A 9,854-nucleotide genomic window follows, 5' to 3' on the forward strand; every position below is an offset into this window, starting at 1 on the left:
ATTTATCCTCTTATTTGGGGCCGACATGACACTGATAACAAACCTGAGATATAACCAAGAAAGAATTTATACGTCAATATCCACGTGAACCTAGAAACATGAATTTAATGAAATATTAGCAAACCAAATCCAACAAACTGGATTTCGGTCAAGTTTGGTTTATTCCAGGAAAGCAAGATAGATTTAACATTTGAAAACCAATCATTGCTAATCACCATATTAGCAGAGTAAAAAAGAAAACAGTATGATCATCCCAATAGGGGCAGAAAAAGCACTTAAATGCCATACTTTTAATGACAATAACTCTCAGAAAACTAAGATTAGGAGAATTCCTTAATCTGGTAAAGGGCATTTGTGAAGAATGTACAGCTGCCATCATACTTAATGGTAAAATACTGACTACTTTTCCTCTGATACCAGGATATCAGGAACAAAGATGCCCAGTCTCACAATTTGTTTTCAATATTTTACCATAGTTCATAACCATTAACATGAGAAAAATAAAAGATGTAATAATCGGGAAAGAAGCAACACTGTCTTTTCAGATGACATAATGGTTTGCTTAGGAATTGACAAAACTACTAGAATAAGTGGATCTAGCAAGATCTTAGGATTCAAGGTTAATAATTTAAAAAACAAATGTATTTTTATTCAGTGGCAGCAAATATAAATAAGGTTTTCTTTTAAAGATTTTGTTTATTTATTTATTTGACACAGAGAGAGAGAGCATGAGTGAGAGAGGGTGAGCACAAGCAGGGGGAGCAGGAGAGGGAGAAGGAGGCTCCCCACTGAGCAGGGAGCCCGAGGTGGCACTCCATCCCAGGATCCTGGGATCATGACCTGAGCAGAAGGCAGAGGCTTAACCAACTGAGCCACCCAGGTGCCCCAAAATGTTTTAATTTTACTAATAGCTTAAGGTATAGAGATACAGGTTATAATATAGAAATAAATGTAACAGAAGAAGTTATATGGTTAGCAACCAACCATGTAGAGACAGGCAACATCATCTATTATTGGGGAAATACAAACTGAAAGCACAGTGAGAGGCCATTACCTCCCTATGAGAATGTTTCAATCAAAAACCTGGGAATATCAAGTGCTGCTGACAATGTGGATCAGCTGGAACTCATACACCGTTGATAAGAACACACACTGCTACAACCACTCTGGAAAACAGTTCGGCAGTTTCGGATAAAGTTGTATCTATTCTTAATATACAACCCAGAAAACTTGCTGCTTGATATTTAACTGAGAGAAAAGAAAACTTCTGCTCGCATTAAAAAAATGTATGTGGGGGCAACTGGGTGGCTCAGTCAGTTAAGTGGCTGACTCTTGATCTCAGCTCAGGTCTTAATCTCAGGGCCGTGAGTTCAAGTCCTAGGTTGGGCTCCATGCTGAGTGTGGAGCCTACTTAAAAAAAGTATGTGAATGGTAGTAGTAACCTTACTGATAATCATCCAAACCTGGAAATAAGCCAATTTTCCTCCAACAGATGTATGGCTAAGTAAACTGTGGTACATCCACACAAAGGAATATTGCTTAGCAATATAAAAGAGTTAGCTCCCGATATCTGTCTAAATCTGAAATAAAGAAAGCCAGACTCAGGAGGCTACATAATGATTCTATTCATATGACATCCTGGAAAAGGCAAAATTATAGAGACAGAAAACAGACAGAGAAAGGGGCTCACTACAAAGTGGCATGTGTGAACAGTGGGAGGTGATGGAATGGTCCTATATCCTGATGGTGGTGGTGAGTGCGTGACTGTGTCTGTCTGTCAAAACACACGAACATTATACTGAAAAGGGTAAACTTTCCTTTATGTAAATTATACCTGAAAAAACCTGACCAACTATTTTCTTTCCATATATTAGCCAAAAACTAGAACATGAAAGTTTAAAAATATATATTTAAAAAGGCTCTCAAGAAATGCTTATTCAAATAAATTCAACTATTAAAGCATTTCCATAGGAAGGTAGAATGGAGAACTTTGAGGCCATTAAACTAAAGCAGAAGAGAACTCTATAGACAGAACGCTGCTCAACCCCCCTCCCCCAGGACAATGGTGAGGATTACCAAAGCAATGCAAAAGTCCTCTCTGCTGTACACAAGAGGTTTACTATTATCTCTTAGTATAGACCCAGCCTGAGGGAAATACAATTCTACCTGCAAAGGAACTGACATTTATTACATGGAACTCCTACAGGAAGTATTCTTATTGCATATTCTCTACCCTCAAGTAAATATGAACAGAGGGGACCGTTAGGGTTGGGCAAGTTTCATTATACTATAGAAACACCATCGCTATGAGTATTATTCTGCAGTTAGAAGGTAACATATTATTCAAAAGTAAAGAAAATGAGATAAAAACAGCCTATAAGTATTCACCGTATGTACAAACTTCAGGTCCTAGTTACTAATGCTGGCTTGAAAACCCATTAATCTTGTTTGGTATGCACTTCAGTGCTGGCTAAAGATGCCCTCAGGAGTGGATGGCTTTCAACTTTCTTCATAGTTATCAGATTTTTTAAATTCAGTTTATACATCTAGCAGCCAAAATATGGCTCGCAAATGTTCAGTCGTCTCTGTTCATCTAAGTTTTGGTTGTGTTCCCTTGAAACTGAATCATCTCTGCACATCAGAGAGAAGTAACAGAGTATGTGAAACAGTTGTGAATGCAGTGCTGTTTCCATCCGTCCATCCGTCCGTCCATCCATCCATCCATCCGTTTCTTTAGTGTCTGCTATGTGTCGATCGCATGTGTGACTGCTCACAGTAATGATAAGGCTAGTCATTTATACTGTGCTTAGAACAGTGCTAAGCACTGTATTCTTACTAATCCTCAGGAACATGCAGTGAGGTATTTTCCAAGGAGAATACATAAGCACAGAGAGGTTAATTTGTCTTCACGCCGGTTGCGAGGAGCACATGCAGAATTCAGCCCTGACACTGACTCAGAATCAGGAGTGCGCTCTGATGAAGCTGGAGAAGCGGGCAAGACCAGACCACGCAGGGCGGGGCACTTCACATGGTGACACTTGAACTGCATTTTAAAGGTAATATGAAGACATTGAAGGTTTTTTAAGCAGGAGTCTTCATAAACCTACTGTATTTTCATGTGACTAGCCTGGCTGCAGCACGGAAAATGGGTGGAACGGCCTGGCACATAAACTTATTGTCTCCCAGTTCTGGAGGTTACAAGTCTAAAATGGGTCCACAGGGCTGCATTCCCTCTAGAGGCGCTTGGGAAGAATCTGTTTTCTTTTTGGTCCTTTCCAGCTTTGAGAGCTTCCCTCCCTCCATCTTCAAAGCCAGCAACAGAGCCTCTGTCCTCTCTAACCTTCCTGCTACCTCCTTATATGGACCTTTGTGATTACACTGAGCCCCCTGGATAATCCAGGATAACCTCCCCATTGAAAGATCCTCACCCTTTGCAACTTAAGGTGATATGTTTGCAAACTCTAGCAATTAGGAGGTGGACATCTTGGGGGGGGGCGTTATTCAGCCTACTGCAACCTTTAAGTGTGTGCTTTCGTGGCTAGGGGGATAGGAAAACTAGGGTACACCAAGGATTATCATGTGACAAAACAACTGGTTGGTCAACTTGGGACATTAACTGTGTCCCCCTTAATGCTGAATACTTTCTCCGTTTCTTCCTGTTTCTGGTTTTAGGCAGAGGATTTGATTTCAAGTAAAAACACATAGCTGAACAGAGGTAAAAACCATTAAATAGCAGAGAGATAACCCTGGGGTCAGAGCTCCTGAGCCCACCTGCCAGCACCCAATTCCAGGACCTATGGCATCAGTGTTCTTAAAACATCACTGGTCCAAAGAGCATCTGCATTTTGAAATAGGACAGAGAAAGGAGACTAATCCTTCCCATAAAGGTAAGAATTTATAATAGCATTTTAGACCCCTTGAGATATTTGAAGCAATATTTAGACAAGTCAGATAAAAACATAATTTTGGCCTAATTCTAATATTCTGCAATTTGGGAGTTGATGCTGGTTAAACCTCAAACCCTTCCCCCACCCCACCCCCCTTTTTTGGGTAAGCAACACTGAGTAATTTGTTTAAGACATGTTCTGTTTCAAGAATGTGTTCTTTCTTCGAAACAACAGAAAGTACCTCTTTGAAGGAAAAGTCATTCACTCGTTTTGTTCTCATAAAAGTTTAATAGAAGCCAACTAAAGTTTAAGATCTCCCAGAGGACAAATAAAGAGATTTCTCAGAAAATGTAGAATCGCAATTTCCATTGGTGCTAGGGGATTTTACACACAAATGCAATTTTATTTTACATTTAAAAGAGGTGAGTAAATAGACAAATCAATTTTAGCTGTTCTGAAATTTCATGCTGGGTCATTAATTTTAAAAGATGGAACTTCAATAATAGTTAAAAGAACAGACGCCCAAGGGTAAAGACTGAGAGTAATCACCTTCAAAATTCTGACTTAGCAGCAGCCTCGGATCGGAACCAAGCGTCTAAACCAGCTTCCTTGTGATGCTCTCCATTGCATTTCTACCTTCAAATAGAGAATCCCATGGAATTCCCTATTGTAACAACACAAACTCCCCCTTCTTTCCTTAAAACTGGATACTCTAATGGATTCTTACAAAACCAAGCTAGGTCAAATTAAGACCTGCCCTCGCATCTGGCGGTGGAGACAGAGCTATAAACATAATATTCAGTACAGTATAAAAATAAAATAATCTCAGCAGCAGAATGAGCACTCCCTCGGGAGAAAGAGTCGAGTCAGAAAGGTCTTCCCATAGAAGATGGTGTTCAGACTTAACCTGGAATATTTGGAAGTTTCTCAAGAGGCATCTCTTCTCTCCCACCCCCACCCCCCAACCACCAAGTAGGAGACTTAGTCCTTGTTAAATACTCGTTACATTGTTTCTCTTAAAATAGTTATGACAATCACACAACTAAAATGTTGCCATTGTAGGCAATGTGACTGTGGGGAGCATCACAACCAAACTGGGCTAAATTCTCTGAGTTTCAGTTTCTTCATCTGCAAAACAGGTTTATAGGGCTGTGATATGATCATGTGTATAAAGCAATTGACAACCCCAGGCAGGAGGGAAGTTACCACCTGACTGAAATAGAATAGTAATTTACCTTAATAAAGCAAGCTTAATTATAGTTCATTTGTTTCCACATTCTGGTTGATTTCCTGTATCTGGCTTTGCAACTATAGAACTGGTCCCTGCAAAATTATTTTGTAATGCATAGTTACAACAAATCATTATGTTGTACACCAACTTATATAATGTTATATGTCAATTCTATCTCAATACAAGAGAAAAAATAAATAAAAGCAATTGTAAAAAGAAGAACTGGTTACTAACAATTCGAGATGCTCAAGGTACTGGGATTCTTTATTGAATAAAGGTATGTTCTTAATTTTAGCTATACATGGTAAACCTACACATTGATTTTATGCTGGAGTTGTTCTATAACTACCTAGGATTCTATTTAAATCCTGTTAGGGCATATATTTTTTTTAAATAATAACAATTTTAATGAGACGTATTCACATCGTAAACTTCACCTATATGAAGTATGTAACTCAATGGTTTTTAGCTTAGTCTCTGAGTTGGTAATCATCACCACAATTAGGGACATTTTCTTTACCCTCTAGGAAACCCCACTGCCATTGGCAGTCACTTCTCATTTTGCCCACATTCCCCCTAGCTACCCCTAGGCAATTGCTAATATACTTTCTATCTCTATGAATTTGCCTATTCTAGACATTTCGTATAAGTGGAATCATAAAATATGTGCTCTTTTGTGAACTGGCTTCTTTCATTTAGCTTCAGGTTTTCAAGGATCATCCATGTTCTAGCATGTATGGCTACTTCGTTTCTTTTCACTGCTTAATAACACTCCATTGCATGGATATTTATTTATTTTATCTTTATTTTTATCTTTTGAGAGAGAGAGAGAGAGACAGTGAGCAAGTGAGCCAGGATGGGCGGCAGGAAGAGAATCCTCAAGCAGACTCCCCACTGAGCATGGAGACCGACCCAGGAGCTCCATCTCAGAACCCTGAGATCAAGACCTGAGCTGAAACAAGAGTCGGACAGCTTAACCAGCTGAGCTGCCCAGGTGCCCCTCCAACACATGAATATACCATGTATTCTTTATCATTGGTTGACAGGCATTTGTGCTATTTCCACTTTTTGGCTATTATGAATAATACTGCTATGAACATTCACATACAAATTTTTTGTGCAGATATAGATCTTCATTTCTTTGGGGTATTTGCCTAGGAATGCAATTGCTGATTCATATAGTAATTCTATGTTTAACTTTTTGAGAAACTGCCAGACTGTTTTCCAAAGCATTTGTATGACTTCCCATTCCCACCAATAGTAGGAACTAACAGGTTCCACGCAGAACCTATGAGGGTTCTAATTTCTCCACATCCTCAACAACACTACTAGTTGTCTTTTTTATTTTAGCCATCCTAGTGGACATAAAAAGGTATCTCCTTGTGGTTTTGATTTGCATTTTTCCAATGGATGATGTTGAGCAGCTTTTCATGTACATGTTGCCTAGCAGGGCGTCTTCTTTGGGGACATGTCCATTCAAATCTTTTGTCCATTGTTCATTGGGGTATTTGTCTTTTCATTGGTGAGTTGTAAGATTTCCTCATTTTTTTTTTCCTGGTTACAAGTCCCTTACCAGATACGTAATTTGTAAATATTTTCTTCCATTCAGTGAGTTGTCTTCACTTTCTTTCTGGTGTCCTTTGCAGCACAAAAGCTTTTAATTCTATTGAAGTCCAACATATCTACCTTTTTTTCATTGCTTTTGGATCATGTTTAAGGAACCACTGCCTAATGTGAGGTCACTAAGTTTTTTGCCTCTGTTTTCTTCTAAGAGTTTTATAGTTTTAGTTCTCACTTTTAAGTATTTGATTTCTTTAGAGTTAATTTTTGTACATGGTGTGAGGTAGGGGTTGAACACCATTCTTTTGCATATTTATATGCCATTTGTTAAAAGGACTGTTTCTTTCTCCATTGAATTGTCTTGGCATCTTTGTCAAGAATCCATCAATCATAAACGTGACAGCTTACTTCTGGACTCTCAGTTCTATTCCACTACTCTGTGTGTCTCTAATACTTTTTCCCCCTGCATTAATACAGAATAAAGTATTTGCATATATAGGAGCATAAGAAGAAAATTAAGGGACATGTTAATCCCACTGCAGTAGACGAGCCATTGGTTGCAATTCTTCACTGCCCTCTAGTAGTTGGGTACGTCCACACCCTTATCATGGCCTCACCGTGGTGGGTGGAGTAGACTGTGGGCTGGGTCCATTTGACTCTGGCGGTGGCCGTGTCATCTGTTCTGATTCTTGGGATGTCAGTGAATGTAACATAAGGAGATACTTGAACTAGGCTTGCACAGCTGGTCCTGCTCTCTTGCACTTTTGCTATCACCATCAAAGAGTATCCACCTTGGGTAGCTATTGGTTCCAAGAGAATGGCAGATGTGTAGAATACACGTGACCCCACTCTGTGATCTGGAGCCCAGCCACATTTACCCAGAGTCTATTCAAAACTCAGACACTTGGGCCAGAAATAAATGCTTATCAATGTTTACCACTGCAGGGTTTGTGGGTGGTTGTTCTGTAGCAATAGCTAACTAATAACCTACCACTTAGAGATAACCGCTCCTATCAGTTGGGTCTTTTGATTAAAAATGAGATTGTGAAAGAAATCTATCTATATGTGTATACTTGCTCTATTGTTTTTACTTAACGTTTTCCCATAATACTCGGTATTATTAAAAGTTCTTGATGAACACTCCTTTTATTATCTACCTGTTTCAACCTTTGACAGTTCTCGCAACCATCCCCATATTACTTTTCCTATTATAAGAAAAGTATACTGAATTTCACTCTTTTTCTCTCATACAAATCTTGGTCTCCATTCACATTGCATGGAATGAATTCCTAGAAATAGACACCTTCAGTTAGTTTCTATAACCAGAGTCCAATGTGGAACCACTGAATCCCGGGTTCCTTCCTGGCACCTTATTCCTATTTTCACCTGTACTATTTGGCTGAACCAGCTTGCTTTTCTTCTACAAGAATACAGGCAAATTTGAATTTCCTTTAAAAAAACTGGGGGGATTCTTCCAGCATGTTCCATTATCCTATCTTTGGGCATTTACAGTTTATTCTAAAGAAGAAAACTTGCCCCAGAAAGTAAACTATACAAAACCCTCATTTTCCTTCAAGCTACAGTGGAAATATGACATGGAGACCAAATGTGAGCACATTTTTAAAATTATTATTGACGTAGTTGATAAAAGACCATATATCCAAGAAGATGGTATCCAGGGTAGTAGCCAGATCTAATTTTCTTTATGTCCTGAACAGTGCCTGGCACTGTGCACAGCTGCATTCAATAAATACTTCTTGAGTAAATGAATATAAGAAATAGAACATGTAAGCAGACTTTGAAGCCAGAAATTATGGCCCTCACAATGATTAATAACTATTTTTAGGGTTTCTATAGTGACAAGTATGCTACATCTAAAATTAGCTGTGTGGGACGTCCAAGAGTAGGTTAGAGGTAGATACTCTATCTCAGCTTCTCTGGGTGCTTCTTAGCAAATAAATGGATCTGTCTCTGCCACTTCCCCTTTTTCAGGGAAAAATCACATTTTTTCAGGCCATCCAATAACCATTGATCCAGTTTCATTTTGGCAATTGCTACAACGGATACCTTAAGACCGCCACTCCCTGTCCTTGCACATTACCTACGCTCAGTCTCCTGGAAGTCTCCTTCAGGTACCTGTGTTTCCTCCTCTTGCAAACAGAACTGATCTCGCCTGGCGATCGCCTCCCAGTCCTTGCGCCCCCTCCTCCTTCCTGCATTGGCTTCTCATAGGCCATTGTCACTCAGCTCCTTGGGCAAGGTAGAGGTCCCCTTACAAAGGCAATGACTAGTACCGGGCTCAGATACTTAATAAAATAAGTGCTCTTCTTTTTTCTTTTCTTTCTTTCTTTTTTAAAGATTTTATTTATTTATTTGACAGAGACAGCCAGCGAGAGAGGGAACACAAGCAGGGGGAGTGGGAGAGGAAGAAGCAGGCTCATAGCATAGGAGCCTGATGTGGGGCTCGATCCCATAACGCCGGGATCACGCCCTGAGCCAAAGGCAGACGCTTAACTGCTGTGCCACCCAGGCGCCCCCTTTCTTTTTCTTTTTTTTTTTTTAAGATTTATTTATTTGAGAGAGAGGGAGAGAGCAAGAGAGAGAGAGAGGGCACACACACACAGAGGAAGAGGGAGAAGCAGACTCCCTGCTGAGCTGGGGGCCGACATGGGGCTTCATCCCAGGACCCTGGGATCATGGCCTGAGCCGAAGGCAAACGCTTAACCGTCTGAGCCACCCAGCTGCCCCAATAAGTGCTATTCTTAGCCATTCATACCCTAGGCCACATTTTTTAAAAAATTATCTTTGCTAGTCAGTCACCTCAAAATTCCTAGACAGAAATGGAACAAAGGAAAGGAAAGTGCAACTGAGTGTACTTCAATTAGAGCATTCCGAGGACAGGGAGGCGCTCTGCGGGAACCTGGGAGTTGACGGGGGAGAAGGTCCGGGATGTGCCACACACCCCGGCCGCAGTCTGTCACAGTTGGTGCAGGATGAGCCGGGCTACAGCTGCCAGCAGTTTACCACACTCGGAAACTCTCCGTGCCCGGACACACACAAGTATTTGCAGGTGCAGGACCTGCTCGCAAAGAAGAGAGAGGCTAAGGCGTCCTCTTCAGACTGAGAAGTGCTGCTCACGCTCAGCAGGGAGAGAGACCTATTCCTCATGCCCCATG

The sequence above is a fragment of the Ursus americanus genome, chromosome 14, assembly GCF_024610735.1.
Source record: "Ursus americanus isolate L20-20 chromosome 14, mUrsAme1.1.p, whole genome shotgun sequence".
In the NCBI taxonomy this organism is placed as follows: Eukaryota; Metazoa; Chordata; class Mammalia; order Carnivora; family Ursidae; genus Ursus; species Ursus americanus.